This window comes from Petaurus breviceps, unplaced genomic scaffold, assembly GCF_028583685.1.
Source record: "Petaurus breviceps papuanus isolate PSGF00001 unplaced genomic scaffold, PetGlider_PUasm1.0 90879, whole genome shotgun sequence".
Lineage (NCBI taxonomy): Eukaryota > Metazoa > Chordata > Mammalia > Diprotodontia > Petauridae > Petaurus > Petaurus breviceps.
Genome location: NW_027187368.1, coordinates 4,271,520 through 4,280,810, shown reverse-complemented (window position 1 = coordinate 4,280,810; position 9,291 = coordinate 4,271,520). Strand labels below are relative to the sequence as shown.

The following is a 9,291-nucleotide window of genomic DNA, read 5'->3' as shown; positions in this document are numbered from 1 at the left end:
AAGGAAGGAAGGAAGGAAGGAAGGAAGGAAGGAAGGAAGGAAGGAAGCCTTTAGTCCAATTCCCTTATTTTACCAGGAAACTGAGGCGCAGAGAGGGGAGTGAAATGACGATAATCAAACAAGAAGAAACAGAATTGGAACTCAAAGCCAAATCTTTTGACTTCAAAATTTAGCGTTCTTTCACTCCATCCCAAAATCTGTGATTTGCCATGTACTGGTCTTGTGACTTTAGGCAAGTTTAGCTAATGGATTTGAGTTAATTCGTCCAGTGGTAAAATGAAAATATTCATATTTGTAGCACCTACCTCACAGAGCTTTTGTGAGAAAATTCCTTTGCAAACTATAAAGCTAGAGGTAAATGTGGGCTATTATTGTGGGTCTTATCGACTAGACAGAGTACATTTTGGAAAAACAAAAAACTCGCTCTTGTGATGTTTGGACCTGCGACTGATTTCACACAGGACAATGCATCACCCCTTCAGCATTTCCATTTTCCCTACCTGTAAAATGAGCTACAAGTACAAAGGAGAGATGGCCTATAAAGTGCTGTAGACTGAGATAAAAGCATAAGAAAAGACAACCTTGACCTGCAAAAAAGTTTCCAAAGTTGCCTTGATAAAGAAAGAGTTGATTTAGGAGGCAAATAAAACCTATTAGGCCCAAAAGCGAACCCTGAGACACTGTGGAGGATGATATGAACTAAAAGTGACAGAGATCAATGGTAGCATGACTGAAAAAGCAACAGCTGACATGGTGCTGAACATGACAAGTCTGCATCTTCACTGTCCTTGTAGTCAAAAACAAAAGCTTCTTTCTGAAAGGATTTAAGTTCAATACAACCTCCAAAACAACATCCAAGTCTTAGGAATGCAATATTGCAGCACAACGGGATCCCAGTACAAAGTTTTAGATGGAGAAGGGACCCTAAAATGTACAACATTAGAACATAAAACATTCAAGTTGAAGGATAGCTTGGAATCACAAATCTAACCCCCTTCAATTTAAAGATCAGGAAACTGAAGGGTTAAATTCCTTGCCCAAGATCCCCCACGACAGTTAGGCCTAAAACTATGATGTCCTACCTTCCAGAACTTTCCTACAAAGCCATAGTATCCCCATAAGGAGAAGCAGGGCTCTGAAGTCCAGAGGATTGAAATTCAAATTTGATTTTTCACAAACAATTCCTATGACCATAGAAGTCAGATAACTTCTCTGGGCCTCAGTTTCCTGACCTATAAAATGAAGGGATTGGACCACATGACCTACCTATGGTCTCTCCCAGTTCTATAATATCATAACAATAGCTAGCATTTAGATTTGGCTTTAAGGTTTACAAAGCGCTTTGCATTTGTTATCTCACTCTATACAGTCTTTGTTCTTTTGATCCTACATCTTTTCAAACTGTTCAAGAGGTCAGAAGAAATAAATTCCTGACCTTGTAGATATGATCTGAAATTTAAGCATTTAGGAACATGCAATTCTGTCTTAGTGTTGGAACAGAACTTACTTCCAAGGTATGACCTAAAAATAGCTACAACCTGAAATGGTAAAAATAAGCTCATACCAAAAACTGAAGAAATTCAACCCTTTTTCCCCAAAGAACTATGTAAAGTTATGTAAAGCTGAACCAATGCCAGTACTAAGTAACACCAGATTTCATAAATAAAGTTCTGGAGAGAACCACACGGGTGCCAGAAGAAACAATCCATGAAGCAGAATTAACAATACTACGATTCTCTAGCAATTAGGAATGAATAACTATATAGTATGACCAGAACACTGCATTAAGAATCTGCACATCCAGGCAAAGAGATGGTCATTCAATGATATAACAGAGTTCCAGACCTTCTTGATAAAAAAGCCAGAACTCAATGAAAAATTCAACCTCCAATTACGAGAAGCAACAGTGACTTAGAAAGGTAAACAAGGAGAACACACATCATTTTAGAGGGAAAGAGGGGAGGGAGAGGAGCTTCGCATGAGATCTGTTCCTGTCATTCTTGATGCGAAGAAAAAATAGCATACCTCATTAAGTATAACAATATCCTACAGGCAGTAGGAGGGGGAAAGGGTTACAAAAGGGGGGTGGGAGTGGTTTGTAGGGAGGGAAGTAGTAAGGGGAAAAGGGGAGGAAAAGGGAAGGGGGCCGAAAAGGGAACACTGAGGGAGGCGGTGGTCAAAAGGAAAACTATTAAGGGGGGGAAGGGAGAAGGGAGGAAAATATGAACATTAACAGGGGCAGGAATAGGATGAGGGGAAAGAAACAGATAACAATCATAACTGTAAATGTGAATGGAATGAACTCTCCTATAAAACGGAGATGGATAGCAGAATGGATTAGAAATCATAATCCTACAATATGCTGTTTACAAGAAACACATCTGAAACAGAGGGATACACACAAGGTAAAGGTAAAAGGTTGGAGTAAAATATATCATGCCTCAGCTAAAGTAAAAAAAGCAGGGGTAGCAATCCTTATCTCAGATAAAGCAAATGCAAAAATTGACCTAATTAAAAGAGATAAGGAAGGAAACTATATCCTGTTAAAAGGCACCATCGAGAATGAAGCAATATCACTACTTAACATATATGCACCAAGTGGTGTAGCATCCAAATTCCTAGAGGTGAAGGTAAAGGAATTAGAGGAAGAAATAGATAGCAAAACTATACTAGTGGGAGACCTTCATCTCCCCCTATCTGAACTTGATAAATCCAACCTCAAAATAAAGAAGAAAGAAGTTAAGGAGGTGAACAGGATTTTAGAGAGGATAGGTATGATAGATCTCTGGAGAAAACTGAATGGGGATAAAAAGGAATATACTTTCTTCTCAGCGGTTCATGGCACATACTCAAAAATTGACCATGTTCTAGGGCATAAAAACCTCACAATTCTATGCAGTAAGGCAGAAATATTAAATGCATCGTTCTCAGATCATGATGCAATAAAAATTATATGCAATAAAGGGCCAGGGAAAGACAGACTAAAAACTAACTGGAAATTAAACAATTTAATCCTAAAGAATGAGTGGGTCAAACAAGAAATTATAGAAACAATCAGTAATTTCATTCAAGAGAATGATAATAATGAGACAACATACCAAAATCTGTGGGATGCATTAAAGGCAGTTCTTAAGGGAAGTTTTATATCCCTGAGTGCATACATAATTAAATTAGAGAAAAGGGAGCTCAACGAATTGGGCATGCAATTAAAAAACCTAGAAAAAGAACAAATTCAAAATCCCCAATTAAATACTAAACTAGAAATATTGAAGACTAAAGGAGAGATTAATAAAATCGAAATTAAGAAAACTATTGAACTAATAAATAAAACCAAGAGCTGGTTTTATGAAAAAACCAACAAAATTGATAGACCCTTAGTCAATATGATAAAAAAAAGAAAGAAGAAAACCAAATTATGAGTATCAAAAATGAAAAGGGTGAATCTACCTCCAATGAAGAGGAAATAAAAACAATAATTAGGAATTATTTTTTCCAATTGTATGCACATAAATTTGACAATCTTAGGGAAATGGATGAATATTTAGAAACATACAAGTTGCCCAGATTAACTGAAGAGGAAGCAAATTACTTAAATAATCCCATCTCAGAAAAAGAAATTGAACAAGCCATCAGTCACCTCCCTAGGAAAAAATCTCCAGGGCCAGATGGATTCACTAGTGAATTCTATCAAACATTTAAAGAACAATTGATTCCAATACTCTACAAACTATTTGGGAAAATTAGTGAAGGAGTCCTACCAAATTCTTTTTATGACACAAATATGGTACTGATACCTAAATCAGGAAGAGATAAAACAGAGAAAGAAAATTATAGACCAATCTCCCTCATGAATATAGATGCAAAAATTCTAAATAAAATACTAGCCAAAAGACTACAGCAACTTATCTCAAGAATAATACACTTTGATCAGGTAGGATTTATTCCAGGAATGCAAGGATGGTTTAATATTAGGAAAACCATCAGTATAATTGAGTATATCAACAATAAAACTAGCAGAAACCACATGATCATCTCAATAGATGCAGAAAAGGCTTTTGACAAAATACAACATCCATTCCTATTAAAAACATTAGAAAGTATAGGAATAAATGGAGCCTTCCTTAAAATAATAGGTAGCATCTATTTAAAGCCATCAGCAAGTATTATATGTAATGGGGAGAAGCTGAAAGCATTTCCCATAAGATCAGGGGTGAAACAAGGGTATCCACTATCACCCCTCTTATTCAATCTGGTACTAGAAATGTTAGCAGTAGCAATTAGAGAAGAAAAAGAAATCAAAGGAATCAAGTTAGGCAAAGAAGAGACCAAGCTATCACTCTTCACAGATGATATGATGATATACTTACAGAATCCTAGAGAATCAAGTAAAAAACTGCTTGAGACAATAAATAAATTTGGCAAAGTTGCAGGATATAAAATAAACCCACATAAATCCTCGGCATTCCTATATATTTCCAATGAAATTCAACAGCAAGAAGTAGAAAGAGAAATCCCATTTAAAGTTACTGTAGACATTATAAAATATTTGGGAATCTACCTGCCAAAACAAACCCAGGACCTGTATGATCATAACTACAAAACACTTTTCACACAAATAAAGTCAGATCTAACTAATTGGAAAAATATCAATTGCTCATGGCTGGGTCGAGCTAATATAATAAAAATGACAATTTTACCTAAATTATATATTTAGTGCCATACCAATTAATTTACCAAAAAACTACTTTATAGAGTTAGAAAAAATAGTAACAAAATTCATCTGGAAGAATAAACGGTCCAGAATATCAAGGGAATTAATGAAAAGAAATGCTAGGGAAGGTGGACTAGCTTTACCAGATTTCAATCTGTACTATAAAGCAGCAGTCATCAAAACTACTTGGTACTGGCTGAGGAATAGAGGAGTGGATCATTAGAATAGATTAGGCACACGAGATTCAGAAGTCAACGACTACAGTAATGTATTGTTTGATAAACCCCCAGACCCTGGTTTTTGGGATAAGAACTCACTATTTGACAAAAACTGCTAGGAAAACTGGAATATAGTATGGCAGAAACTGGACATAGACCACTATCTAACACCATATACCAAAATCAAGTCTAAATGGGTTCATGATCTAGGTTTAAAGGTTGATACTGTAAGCAGTCTGCTAAAACAAGGAATAGTTTACCTATCAGACTTGTGGAGAGGGAATGACTTTATGACGAAACAGGAATTAGAGAACATTATAAAATGTAAAATGGATAATTTTGACTACATGAAATTGAAAAGTTTCTGTACAAATAAAGCCAATGTAACCAAGATTAAGAGGGAGGTAGGAAATTGGGAAAGAATCTTTACAACCTATGTATTTGACAAAGGACTCATCACTAAAATATACAGAGAATTGAGTCAAATTTATAAGAATACAAGTCATTCCCCAATTGATAAATGGTCAAAGGATATGAACAGGTAGTTTTCAGAGAAAGAAATTAAAGCTATCTATAAGCACATGAAGAAATGCTCTAATTCACTATTGATTAGAGAAATGCAAATCAAAACAACTCTGAGGTACCACATCTCACCAGTCAGATTGGCTAAGATGACAAAACAGGAAAATGACAAATGCTGGAGAGGATGTGGGCAAACTGGAACACTACTGCATTGTTGGTGGAGTTGTGAACTGATCCAGCCTTTCTGGAGAGCAATCTGGAATTATGCCCAAAGGGCTATAAATACTTTCATACCCTTTAATCCAGCAATACCACTCCTAGGGTTATATCCCAAAGAGATCATAGAAATGGGAGAAAGACCCATATGTACAAAAATGTTTATAGCAGCTCTTTTTGTTGTGGCAAAGAATTGGAAATTAAGGGGGTGCCCATCAATTGGGGAATGGCTGAACAAGTTGTGGTATATGCATGTTATGGAATACTATTGCATAATAAGAAACGAGGAGCAGGCAGTCTTCATATTTACCTGGAGAGGCTTAAAAGAACTGATGCTGAGTGAGAAGAGTAGAACCAGGAGGAATTTGTACACAATTACAGACACAAAGTATGTGTGATGACCAACTTTGATAGACTGGACTCTTCTCAACAATGCAGGGATATAAGTCAATCCCAAAAGAGGCATGATGGAGAGAAAAACGTGCATCCAGAGAAAGAACTAGAAAGAACTAAATTTATATCCAGGTGGAAGCAAAATACCTGATCTTTTTCGTTCTCTTATTTGATTTTATGTCCTCTTTACCATTCTTCATTCCAGCTGGTACAATCCATCCTTATAAGCTGACCATTGTATAATGTGAAAGTATTTACAGATCCTATACTTGATTATAAGACGCCATGGGGGGGGGAGGGGAAGGAGGGGGACAAAATGTGAAATTCAAGGAATTGTGGAATTGAATCCTGTAAACTAAAAGGAAACAAATTAATAAATTAAAAATTGAATTAAAAAAACATAATGATAAATAAGACACAAAGGGATAATACAATATAGGCCTCAGCTTGATGTTTAACTTTTCAAATACTGGGTAATGTGTGAGTTGAATAAATACTATGTATAAAACTACTGTCCTAGGTCCTGGGAAAGATGCAATATGATCCCTGCCCTCATGGCCAGGTTCCTGTTCTCCCCAGGAATCTAATTCAAAAGAATTTATCAGGTAGTCCTTGTACAGAAAATACTCTACGGAGCACAGTTATCAATATCTTCAACAAAGTTTTATAGAATCACAGAAACAGTTTAGATTGGATTCTTGTAATGATCCTCTAAAAAAGGCAGAAAGTATAATATTAAATCATAACTCAGGATAAGTCAGGAAGATAAAATAGGAAGACCTTTTCATATAATGGGAGGTATTTTGCTTTCTGATGCTATAGTTCAACCATTCTCCAAGTTTTTAGTCTTGGGATTCCCCCCACCCAAAAACTTTTGTTTGTACAGGTTTTATCTATTGATATTTAACCACATTAGAAATTGGGGGAACTAGGTGGGACTGATCTTCCTGAATTCAAATCTGGCCTCAGACACTTACTAGTGGTGTGACCCTGTGCAAGTCACTTGTCCCTGTTTGCCTCACTTCCTTATCTGTAAAATAAGCTGGAAAAGAAAATGGCAAACATCTTCCAGTATCTTTGCCAAAAAAATCCCAAATGGGGTTCACAAAGAGTCAGACATGATTGAAACAACTGAACAACAAAATATTAGACATTAAAACATTATGAAAATTATTTTTACCTCATGGACTCTCTGAAAGGGTCTCAGGGACCCCTAGATCACACTGAGAATCACTGCTCAAATTTAACACAGAAAGAGAATGTGCTAAATCTAGATAAACTCGTTATTCCCCCCACTTACCCCCAAACCTTCTCCGCTATTCCTCTTCCCAACTTCTATTTCTGCCAAAGCTACCACCAAATTCCCAGTCACCCAAGCTCAAAACCTAGGTGTCATCCCCAATTTCACACTCTCATTCTCCATATCCAAACTGTTGACAAGACCTATTTATCGATTTTACCTTCATAATATCCCTTGAATATGCCTCCTCCTATCCTTTGACACTGCCACAGGCCCTCATCACCTCACTCCTAGATTATCACAGAAGCCTGCTGGTTGATCTCCCTGCCACAGGTGTCTCCACATTCTTATCTGTCCTTCACTCAGCTGGCAAAACGGACCTCCTTAAACTGCAGGTCTGACCATATCACCCTGCCCAGCATACCCCATTTCCCCCTTAATAAACTCTAGTGGCTCCCTATCATCTCTGGGATCAAATATAAAATCTTGCGCTTGGCATTCAAAGCCCTTTACAACCTGCTCCATCACCACCAATGAATGGACTTCTTAGACCCTACAGCCCATCACATAAATTGTGATCTAGTGACATTGGCCTCCTTGATGTTCTTTGCACAAAGACTCTGATCTCCTTACTTCAGGTATTTTCATTAGCTGTCTCTCGTTCCTGAAATGCATCTTGACATTCTGGCTTTCTTTAAGTACCAGTTAAAATCCCACTTTCTACAGAAAGCCTTTCCCACTTCCCCTTAGTTCCGGTGCCTGCCTACCACTGATCACCTCCAGATTTTTCTGTATAGACCTCGTTTGTGCAGTGATTTCCGTGCTGTCTCCTCCACCTTGACAGTATCAGCTGTCTTTTGACTTTCTTTGCATCCTCTGAGCTACCTGGCACATAAGAAGTTCTTAATAATGTTTAATAACAATGTCAGATAATGGACATTTTATTCTATATTTTTAGTAAAATTATTATTTTCCTTCAAAATATCAATTTTATCACAACCCTAACCTGCTTTAATGTAGAGTGGAAAGATAGCTGGTCTTTAATTCAAAGGACGGTTCAAGTATTGGCACTGATACATGTTAACTCTGTGATATTTGCAAAGTCATAACCTCTCTAAGCTAGCTGCTCTCCAGCCACCTTCATGCCATAACTCCTCCCCAGCTCAGGCTCTCCAGTTCCCACCCTGGGGCCGGGAGCTTCAGAACAATAAAACCCCATAATTAGATCAATCCAGACCCACCCCACCTATACTGGGGCCAAAACTCCAGATTAAAGAAAATTACCCATAACTTACAAAACCCAGACCCACCCCACAGAGTATGTTTCTCTGGCCAGCTTCATGCTATGTCACAGCTTACCTATCCTGACCCATTTCCACATCTAGTTCATAGAATAATAATCAAATCAGCACTACCATTCCTTAAAGACATGTCAATCAATATGGCTCCACTCACTACCCCTATAGACCCTCCCTTCCAAAACACTCATCCCTGGCCAGCACCCCCTCACACATGTTGTCTTCCCTTATTAGAATGGAAGTTCCTCAAGGGAAAGGTCTGTAAGGTTTATTTGGGTATTTTTATATTTATATCCTCAACACAGAGCATAATGCTTAGCATACAGTAAGCATTTAATTAATTCCTTTTCAATCATTCATGTCGAAGTAAGCTAGTAATACTTGGACTCCCTACTTCATAGGGCTCTTGTGAGAAAATTGCCATGCAAACCTAAGCTAAAAAAAAAAAAATTTATTATTATTTCATAAAAACAGGTTCTGGACAAACTGTTACAGGAGACAATCATTTAAAACATTTGAGGATACCCCTAAATAACTGCTAATGTCCATGAAAATGAGGTTTAATTATAATATATTAACAAAGTTACCAGACAGAAGCAAAGTCATTATCTTATTACTAACTCCGTAACAAGGAAGAGAGGGAAAAGCCATGAAAAACAAGGGTGCTTTTGATTCTTTTAAAAAGGAGGGACT

General features: G+C 37.1%; 1 protein-coding gene across 4 annotated transcripts in view; it reads right to left on the bottom strand.

The window, feature by feature from the left end:
- Positions 1 to 9,291, bottom strand: part of CDK5RAP2 (CDK5 regulatory subunit associated protein 2) — a 164,700-nt gene that overhangs the window by 119,706 nt on the left and 35,703 nt on the right. The gene's annotated exons all lie outside the window — the stretch shown is intronic.